An 11370-nucleotide genomic window follows, 5' to 3' on the forward strand; every position below is an offset into this window, starting at 1 on the left:
GACTTTAAAAATAAGATACTTAAATTCATTAAAATATCATCAATATCATATAATACAAGTAATATAAATTGAAATAATGAGACAATAAATAAAACTTAACCTTTAACTTAAATAAAAGATACAACAAAAAAATACTTGGCACTTCCAGACTGGTAAATATTTTACTGTATAAGGATCAATGATCCTAGTATTTTGAATTTGTAACTTATATTTAAATGTAAGTTATTATATCATAACTATGGAATTTCACCAAGAATAGGGAAATATCACATACTAATAATACTAATAAATGTATGTGAAATGAATTTTTAAAAATCAATTATATTTTCAAAATCAATATGGATATTGGGGAGAAATGTTTTCAAACACAACTTTAAAAAAAAAATCACGAAAAGAATGTCCCTAGAAAAACACGACATGTTTAGCATTGATAATAGTGACGTCAAGATTAGTGACGATGTTTGATAAAAATTTGAGTGGTCACAAAAAATGTTTGAAATTAACATGAATCGTGACGAATTAGGCGCGTGGCCAATGCAATAATCATTTTCGCGGGATTATTTAATTATAAATTTAAAAATATTTTGTATGCCACTAATAAATGGAAAAAAAATAATATTTTTTAGTCGACAGTATTTCAGAGACCCCTTTTACTTTAAAATTGTAAAAAATAAATTATATTACCATATTGTCAATAAATAACTTACCTTAAATAAGGATAATTTTATGAATTGTAAATCGACTGTGTTTAGTACAAAGGCTTGAAAACAAAATTTCAGCACAAGTTGTTTTATTAGTTTTAATATAAAGTTTTTAACTAATAACGTTGTTCTTATACAATACACATTTTGGCAAAAACGATGCGTCTGAAGGTGTTTGCAATTAAAATACTATTTGCTAGAATATAGACTGTATGTATTATAAAACCACTACATTCATAATTGAACGTAGTTGTGCAGAAAGCAGCCAGTCCACATTTTTGAAAAAATGAGATATTGGTGTTATCGGATGCAGTAAGGTCAATTTTGTTCGGCTAAAAACAGCCAGACCGTTTTCATACAAAAAACTTAAAATAACCCTATGAAAATAGTGTCGATCACAAAAACGGCATTTTTAAATCTGCAAAAAACACCCACAACACTAGAAAAACCTTACGCCACTTTAAAAATCGAGAAATCTGGTTAAATAAATAATAAAATTCTTATTTGTAATATTAAAAAAAAAAAACTAATGTGTTCGTTGTTCATCATTTGTCAAAGTCAAAAACATGTCACACTGTTGTGTAGATTTGAATATTTACTCTTTTCATAAAAGTGCTATTATTTCAGTTTCACTTTTCTATGGCTGGCTGCTTTCTGCATAACTACGTTCAATTGTGGTTTGGAGTCTTTGTCCTGAGTATAGTCGAAACAGAGTTGTAGTATCTCATTAGGTAAATAACTTGTTCTGAAAAAGCTTTTAATGATGACTTAGCTATTTTTTGTTGAACGAGTTGTACTCGTATTTAAAAATTTTTTTTTTCAATACCGAAAAAAATATTATGCCTAAACTATCATATTCCAATCTCAAAGTTATTTTTCCTCTCCGCTGCGAAAATTTCAATCTTGACAGCTCTCCGAGAAGTGGAGTCCAAATTTGTCTGCAAGCATGTGGAAATACGCATAATATTGTAGTTAAAAAATCATATTTATTTCCAGAGCAAAGGGCGTTGAAAGCTTTGGTTGGTTTTGTGATGCCAATCAAAACAATTATTAGGCTTCGTCCGAAGGCCAATACAGTTCGTTTTTGCTATAACATGCATGAGCACTTTATGGCTGACAAAGAAAACGTATCTATCGTAAAGACAAAAGCTGTATTGAGTATTATAATATACCTTCAAGTCTGTTTAAACCTTTCTACCCCTATTTGACCGTCAGCAATAGACGAATGTAACAAATCAAACTACTGAACTAATTTATTGATTTAATTCAATTACCTTATCGAATCAAGGTGAAGTAAAACACATTTCACAAGTGTTAAACTAGTTAGACGAATTAAAATACATCGCACATTTAGAGCGAAAACAACTCAACTAAAAAAAAATTTTGGGAAATTGCAAAAGAAGAAAGTAAATTGTGACACCTTCGTATTCTTTCGTCGATTGTTTCGTATTTTTCAAATTATGCAACAAATTTTGAAGCTATGATAACTTATGTTTACATATAAGTTTTTAAATAAAAACACATGGTACCCTTCCACTTATTTGTTTGAACAATAAGCGCTTTCACCCCCTTATTGGCATCTTCATACTGGTCTAGTCATTGAATGAATTCCCCGGGACAAGGTTTCTAAATACATTGTTAACACATCCACTGAAAAGGTTTCATATATCTATGATTCACCCATATTATTTTGTTAAACAAATAATTTAAAATATTCCAGCGAAAAATTGAATACATAATTGTCCAATTAAAAATTCATCGTAATCTTTTCTCTATGCACACCCAGTGATGCATAGGACATTGCATTGTTACTCTAATTGTAACAAATCTTGATTGCTTTTGTTACATATAAGGGGAGGCCATAACCTTTACACATTAGGTGCCTGTTCAGGAATAATGATATACTGTAGAGTAGTACCGTCTTAAAACTATTTTATACTTAATTGGTGCCTCAAATGATGAGCCCAGATTGTAGGGTTGTATTTTGTACCTGTCATATAAAAACCCTCTGGGCGTATATGAAAATAAAAAATAAAATGCTTCTAACAAGTGACGTATACATTATTTTAAGTATATCGATACCTTTGAAATTTTTAATCGTTCTGATTATAAAACTTAACATTTAAAAAAATCTATGTTTAAAATTGACGCCTTAAACACTTATTTAATTTGTGACTATGAATGTATTACATCTAAATTAAATAAATGCTTCAGCTACAGACCTTTTTGACAATAAATTACTGACAAAGACACTCACATAATATGTATGTCTCTCACTTCAGTTCACTGTACTTCATAGTCCTAACGCACTTATATACCCCCTGCAGCTTACCAATTCATGATTTACCTCTAGGTTCTAATTCTCAAAGCATTCTTTTAATTTCAATTCATAATTCTTTTTTCTTCTCGAGCCCATATAATGTCCATACTGCTCAACTGTGGATTCATCTCACATCTAATATCAAAAATGTCTCTACCGTATCCCTATTTTTATAAAGTCTTAAAATCTTTCCTCCATTCCTTTTATTCATTTTTCCCAGTAAGTACTAGTAAAGATTTAAGGTAATTTATGTTAACATATCTTTTTTCCTATTTTTTAACATCCTTATTTTTAAAAACAAATATTTCCTACCGAAAACGCGTTGAAACTTGAATTAATTTAATAAAATTTGTATTTTATTGATTGGTTGGAAGAAATTGGCATTTGGCAATAATTGGCCAGCAAACGTACAGTTTAAATGATGTAAAAAAATTGAATAAATAAACAAAAAAAAAATTGAGGATGGAGATGAAAGGGGTTCTAAAAAAATTTACTCATCGTGTCTTGTTGATTTAACAGGACAATGTATTAAAACGTGCTGCGCGAGAGAGGGGATAATCGTTTTTTTTTTTCTACACACACATACGAACACAATATGCATATTACGCATATCTGGCAACGATTACATTAAATAAAATATAATTATATGATATAGTTAGTATCTAGTAGAGGAATTTAGTGTATCGAGAGTAAATTGGGTTAGATGACATTATGGTGATGCCTTCAGGGAGCATATTCCACATGCACCAGCATAAGTTAAGCGTTGGTCCTATACATCACTTGGTACCAAATCAGAGGTCCACTAACCACAAGGTAGCCTCAAAGCTCTGTGGAATCTCGTTACTATTCTAACTTAGGAGAATTATACCGTTATTTGGCGTCATCTGCATAAAATTCACTTGAAACATAGGGATTAGTGAGTACATTTATCAAAATTTACTTTTAAAGTAATCAGATACCAATGTTTTATTTATTTATTATTTAAGAAAAAAGAATTGACATTATTAAATTATCAACATTAAAATTCATCACTAATATTTTGTCTGACCACTTTATAAAAATCCCGTATTTATTTATTTAGGTTTAAAACTTACAATGTTACATATATACTGATACTAATATGTATAACAATAAATGAATAATCAAAATACCAAACATAAATTTATCTATGATATTAAATACTTACGGGATTTTTACTTTTTTTTTACAAGAGCCTATTGTTTTATTTTATCCTCTTACACAACTAAGTAAACCAACCAAAATCCAAAACATAAAGCAGAGTATAATGTACGTAAGATGAGATAATATTAAAACAGTTTACAAATTATTTAGTCAACCTAACCTCCATGTTCTTAATAATTCATTATTAGAATATATACAAAGTTTTTTAAAGATATTTTTCAAAACTAAAGTCTTGCTGAATTGTAAACATATGAATCATCAGCAGGTTCTTATATATTCCTTTGTTTATTTCATATCTAACCTACATAGAAAAGCTTTATTTAAAAATATTACATATTATTTATTTATTAGTTACATAAATACAAAAACACAGCAGTTTCATATAAGAAACATACTAAGATATAAATAAAAAAAAATAGCAATAAAAAGGATTTTTTTAAAAAGGTATAAAATATAAATATGTTCATTACCATAAAATTATTTTATATCTCAAAAAAAATGGTAATAATAATAACAATGAAAGTAAATAAAAAATGAAGTCCACGTAAATTTAGTACACAATAGTACCCATACAAAAGTATTTAGAAAGCACTTAAATCTAACAAATGTAAATTACCATTCGCCATCTTTGAGATGATTAAAAAAAAGATTCATATAAACTACACTTTATGTTAAAAGTATCAGCAATGTCGGAATAGTTATTCCCGAGTACATGGAGTCGATTCAGAACAGCATTATATGAGTATACTGTTCGCGAATTGTTGCAACTAAACGGAGGTACTTGACGAGTCCCACGTCCAAGTACCTACCTTGAAGTTAGTGAGTGCAAATATATTTGGGCAGTTCCATGTAAAGTTAACAATCTTAAATTAATAATTAATTAATTTAAACAAGTATAAAGTATTTAAAAGAAAGACATAGTTAATAAATTCGTATCTGTTTCTGAGTATATAATTAACGTGTCTATACCATTTTTTTAAATTTTATTATACAACAAATTAAAACTTGTATTAATACAAACAATTTTTTTCGATTAATCGAAAATTTAAGCACACTTTTCACTATTCTTTTTATTGTTTGGTAGAATGTTACATATTTTTGGTATAATGTACTTTATTATTATCACACTGTTTTTAAATGACTACTAGTTTAATTTTACTAAACATTTCTTCTGTGCTAAGTTAGGGGCAATCCGTTTTACCATATAAGAAATTTGACATTTATGTTTTTTCATAATTAAAGGATTAAAAGTATTATGTTTTACAAATACCGCATCAGACCGAATATAACGCAACCTAAATATTTGGAGCAGGAATCAAAGGAAAAACTTATAAATCTACATCCCGATTAAAACACGAATGTTTTTTTTACTAGAATCTTTTGTATGAAAATGTCATTTATATTCGAGCTAATACAATATATCTTACTTTGTATTGTATTGTGTCGTCCAACGAATGCAACATCTCTTGCCAGGTCGATTCCATTTACCTTACCAGCTTCCAAATCAGTGACCAAAATATTTCTAAAGGTTATGTTAGAAGAAATAATTTGTTCTGTGGTTTTGGTAAAGAATTGATTTACCGACTTACCCTGGAGGGTTTCAGTCTTTAATCGTTCAACTCTTAGGTCTGAAATACGTATATTTCCTGAAAAAATAAATTGTTATTTGAAATATCATAACAGCATATTAAGTATATGTAAAATCAGTAAAATGATCTCATGTGGCCACTGGTTTCTGAACAAGACTGTTCCTCTGTCAAATAAATATTTTACGCCCTGACTATAAATTCTTAGAATGTAATAAATGTATCGTACATACTTTGAATAGAGGTCAAAAGTTGGGTATTTATAAAAAAATATAAGTCCAAGAAGTTGTCGATAAAAAAAAATAACAAATATTTTTTTTATTTATAAATCATTAAATACAAAGTATAATAGGTATAATATAAGTTAAATTTCAAAGAGTTACTACAACTCAATTCAGGTCTTTAAAAGCATATATTAAGAACAACATTTAAAATTAAACATATTAATACAAGCTAAAAAACTTTTTTTACACAAAAAAAAAATATATAAAAAAACGCATTTATGTAATAATTAAAAATATCATTAAATGTAATACCGTATATCTACCCCTTATTCATTTTCTAAGAATTATTTGTAACCTAATTGTAAAACGTTGAAAATATATAACCAAATTATAATTTTTCATTTCATTTTTACTTAAGTAATTAAATTTGTTTGATTTTTTGCACGACAACAGCCCAGGAGACCTAATTGCAGAGCAAACGCCCTGGTTTGAAAAAAATCACATTGAACTTTGTGTTCTCACCGGGAATCGAACTCGAAACCTTCCATGCTTATATCTAATAATTATTTTGTAAGATTTATAAAATGAAGTCTTAATTAATTTATACCCCACAAAGAAACATACATTTTTAAATATTTTATTATGTACTTACTTAAATATATTATTAAATATTAACTTAGATAAATGAGTACATCTATAAAGCATAATGTAATTCAATACTTAAAAAAAATATGTATTATAATAATTGCAGTTTATTAGATACGTATTTATTAGACTTACACATTGACCTGTTATACCATGAAACGCTTGAATTGTAATGTCATACCGTCGTGTAAAAACCCTCTGTGCGTATTTTTATAATCATAATAAATGTTTATTCGATTCAACTATAAAAATACTATGACTGTTAGGAAATTCCTTTATAACACGTGATGTAAAATCCTGTTACCACAAGGAAAAGACAGAGTATTCTAAAGACCAGATATTTAAAATAAAAAAACAGATATATACTGTTGAATAACTTTTTTTTTCATAATTTATAAAAAATTGAATATAATTTAGGCCTGTAACAGCAAAATAAATTAAAAACCACAATTGTGCCGGTCATACAATTCGCGTGCATTCTCGCCCACTACTAATAATCGGCTGATTGAAAGAATAGTTTCTTTTGTTTTTGTCTCTTTCACATAAATACCAGCCACAGAACAGCATCTCTGTCTTTCATGTTAAAAGTGGTATTCTTGTGCTCTTTCCCAAAGAGTTTAACATATTTATTGTGCCATCGGTATCACTTTCATTCGTATAATTATTATTTTTTGCATAGTAAGCTTAAATATTTTTTGTATTAAAATTCAGTTAATACGAATTTTAAATTCCAAATCCGATGTGAAATTGTCCATTTGAAAATTACAAAAAATACAACTTTATCATCTTAACAAATAAGAGAGATATATTAAGTCTTGTATCTTATGCAGATCGTGTTACATCATAGCCACCCACATAAGAGTTTAATCATATTCCTCGCTTAAGTTTGATACTTGAATACTTAACGACGAAGTATTGATTAATATGTTTCGATGTTATTCTTATAATTTCGATACCTTTTCATAATAGGTTTGAAAAAACCAGTTAGAAGGCAATGTTGCCAATAATTTCAGAAAACATGATACACGAGTTATTGTTTTTTTTTATATTCATGCAAGCTAAATATCTAAATAATATTATGATTAATAACCATCATCAATATTTCTATACTATTTATGTTTTTTGTATGAATTTACTTATGAAACTTCTAAGTTAATTGTTTTGATAAAAATATCCATGAAATTCGTATGTTACTTGACTCCGTAATTTTTGTTTTATTGAACTATGTATTCTTCTGATGTCTTTAATCAAAATCATCAATATTTTCAGCATTAAAATTTACTAAATGAATTTTCCGATGATTATCTAATTACAGTTGTTAGTTGTCTAAATCATTCCAGACCTGAATTTATTCCTTGGTGCAAAAAAACTTTTTTATTTTACATGCACTAAAGAAGTTTATTGTTTTTTTTGTATTTCTGATGTTTTTTTATCTTATTTACTTCAGAAATGATTTAAAAGAATTTTTTTATGAACAACGGGTCTCAAACTAATAATCAATGTACAAAATTAGTTCAATATGTGTAATTGTTTTACAGTATATCATATGTGTATTCAATTGATTTAATTTATTTTTACTGAAATATGTTTTAAAAATTGCCTAACATATAATTTTTAAAAACGACAGGTATTTGCTCCAAAACAAACAAAGAAGCAAAACGCCAGATTTTTTTAATAAAAAAGAAGAGGCCAGGAAGGATAAATGTTTTTTAAATTAAAATCCAGCATGTTTTTACAAATTTTGCTTTCCAAATCCGATGTGAAAATGTTTATTTGAATATTACAAAAAAAAAATCATCATTTAAATAAATAAGAGAGGTATATCAAGTCTTGTATGCTATGTAGACTCGTGTTACACATTACACCACAGTCACACAAGAGTCAAAAAAACATATTTTGGTGCAGGGGTAAAGCTTACTTACCCGCACATAGAATATAATCTGTTTTAAAAATTAAAAAAAACTAAACAAATCCTCAAATAAAGAGAACGTTTTTTGGGATAAGCTTCCAAGGATTTGAAATTTGTTTATTTATTTCTTGTGTAATTTTTCCGCAACAATATATATTTTTAGGTAACACAAATACCTTTTAACTCAGTATGAATTCCTTGCTGGAACGTTGAATTCATAAACTCTCTGACATCAAATCCATTGATTTTCTTAACAATAAGGTCAGATATTGTAACATTATTTGTAGCCCTTAGGTTCCTTGTTGGGGTTTCATTGTTCACGGCTCTCTCAATCCACGGACTAAGTTTTTCCTTAAATAATTACCAAACGTAAGAAAATAATAAAATGAAGACACAAAGTATGATTTAATTACTAAGTTAAAAAAATATACGAATATAAAGCTTTCATCCATATTACAGAACCACATTGAAGGCTAGGGTAAAACTATTTATTGTACGCCAAATGGTATTAGAATTGCAATGGTATCGCTTAACAGTTTATGGTTTATTTCATCATTTTCATTCTCAAAATACCCTCTAAGTGAGAAAATTCTGCAATTTTTTTTTTTTTGCAAATAAACTATCAAACTTAGCAAAATAATAATCGAAATGTATCGTTTTATCGCTCTATGATTTTTGTAATTGTGTAAAGGTTTGTAATTTTGTATTCGATTTCCCGTAGAACCGAACTTCCTTATTTGTCTTTTTTTTCCAACTCATAAAGTGTCGATGCGGCTCGGCTGGGGAATCATTTCCTACCCTCTATCAACGATGTTTCTACAGGAATCCACGAAGTTAAGCACGGTAGGCGAACGTAACAACCATTATACTGCGATGCTAATTTATCTCCACTCGATTTTTTTTTCACGATTTTTACCTGAGAGTAGCCGTTGAGTCGAAAACACATGTCTACGGTTTTGGTTTAATATTTATACCTATTTCATTTTAATTTTTTTCCCCCCCACACATATATTTGTATTCTTCATGCGCCCGGACACATTACGTTATTGATAGCGAGATATAATCATCACTATCATTTTTGCACCCAGTTAAGTTCAGGGCATTGCATTTTTAAATAATTTGGTTTTGCAGCGTATTTCAATCATCTATCACACGAAGGTCAGGTGATCAGTCCTACGCTTGAGGTTCAAGTTTAGAAATAACATAATATTACGGTTTCAAAAATTTTTTAATTTTTTATTTTATGACCGCCCTGCTGCTGGACCTCAAGAATGGTAAACGAACACGCCAATCACTACAAAACCAGACAGAAATATATTCACTTGATTTTCAAATTCATAATTTTTACCTATGAGCAGCCATCGAATAAAAATTATCGTCCAAGGTTTAGGTTCTATTTTGCACACAAAACTGTATTCTTTATCCACCAGGACTCAGAACTTTATTGACAGTTAGATATGGATCTTTTTTTTATTTGTTCAACAAAGAAAAATAAAACAAACTTCTAAAAAACACTCAAATGTTCTCAAATGTTATCTCTTTGTAAGGTCTATTCAGAGATTCAGAGAATTGTTCCATTAAGACAAATTCGTTTAACTGGAGCATTGTCACTCGTAAAGCATTGTTAAGACATTTGGACAATACACTGTATATAGCACTTTATGTCTGTGGGGAACTTAAATGGAATGACAATACAGACAATAGCCATGTTTTAGTTTATCTGAGAACTTTCGGGATTAACAATATTTTCAATGTAGCCGTTTTAAATTAAATATAGCCCCGAAACATGTTACAAAAGTAGAACTTTGTTAAAAATGGTTCAACTTCTTTTTTAAATTTTAATTATTCGTGCGTGCCCTGGCGAATTATTTTCCACTCGATGACCACTCTCAGGATAACAATCCCGAAAAGGATATCAAGTTTGGATAACACAATGTTGTTTTCGCAATGGCCCAACATGCTTGAGGTACCGGGTTCAATGCCTGGCAGGGTTGGAATATAATGATTGGTTTAAAGGTGGTTTAACACTGCAACATTTCACTACCCTTGGACTGGTACCTGAAGTTTAATACTAATCACTTTATTTTGATGAAACACCTTTATTATTTTAATCATCTAATCGTTACATTCACGTAACAAAAAATATTAAACATACCTAAGGGGACCAGAGAGATTTGAAATTTTGAAGTTTGATATATTGCTTTTTAAATAATCGGTTTATACAATCTTTTGAAAACATTTTGGCGCAAAAAAAATCTTCATAAATGTAAGGCCATGCACGGCCGGCAGAACGCCCGCAATCAACTTTAACTGCGTTTTTCTTAAACATCATTTTCCTCTTGTTTTGCCGCGATGACTCAAGAATGGCTAAGGATTGACTTAATTAATTTTTTTGATTAAAGATAAAGATGTATTACAAAAACTTAACTAATATTTGCATATCGAAATTGATTTTTTAACATTTTGTATCGCGAAGCCGTGTAAACACGTGATTGTAATAACCATGCGTTGTGTCCCGGTTCCGTGTTTTAACGTGGTTTACCAGCTGTCTAAAAAAGTGCATTTTATTGATGCATGGTTATTATAATCACGTGTTTACACGGTTCCGGGATACAAAGCACAAAAAAGGAGTGAGGCCTTGTATATGTGCGAACATTTCAATGCGCAATGTGACTCTCCATAAAGGTCAATGTTGACAAAACTATCATACAAAAATTACAATTTAATTGTTTCAAATAAATATGAGAAGTTTGAATTGATTTAATTCAGTATTTTCATAATTATGACTCTTTTAAAAAACCCT

Source organism: Micrasema longulum, unplaced genomic scaffold, assembly GCF_059751315.1.
Source record: "Micrasema longulum isolate JH-2025_06_02 unplaced genomic scaffold, ASM5975131v1 h1tg000408l, whole genome shotgun sequence".
Classification (NCBI taxonomy): Eukaryota; Metazoa; Arthropoda; class Insecta; order Trichoptera; family Brachycentridae; genus Micrasema; species Micrasema longulum.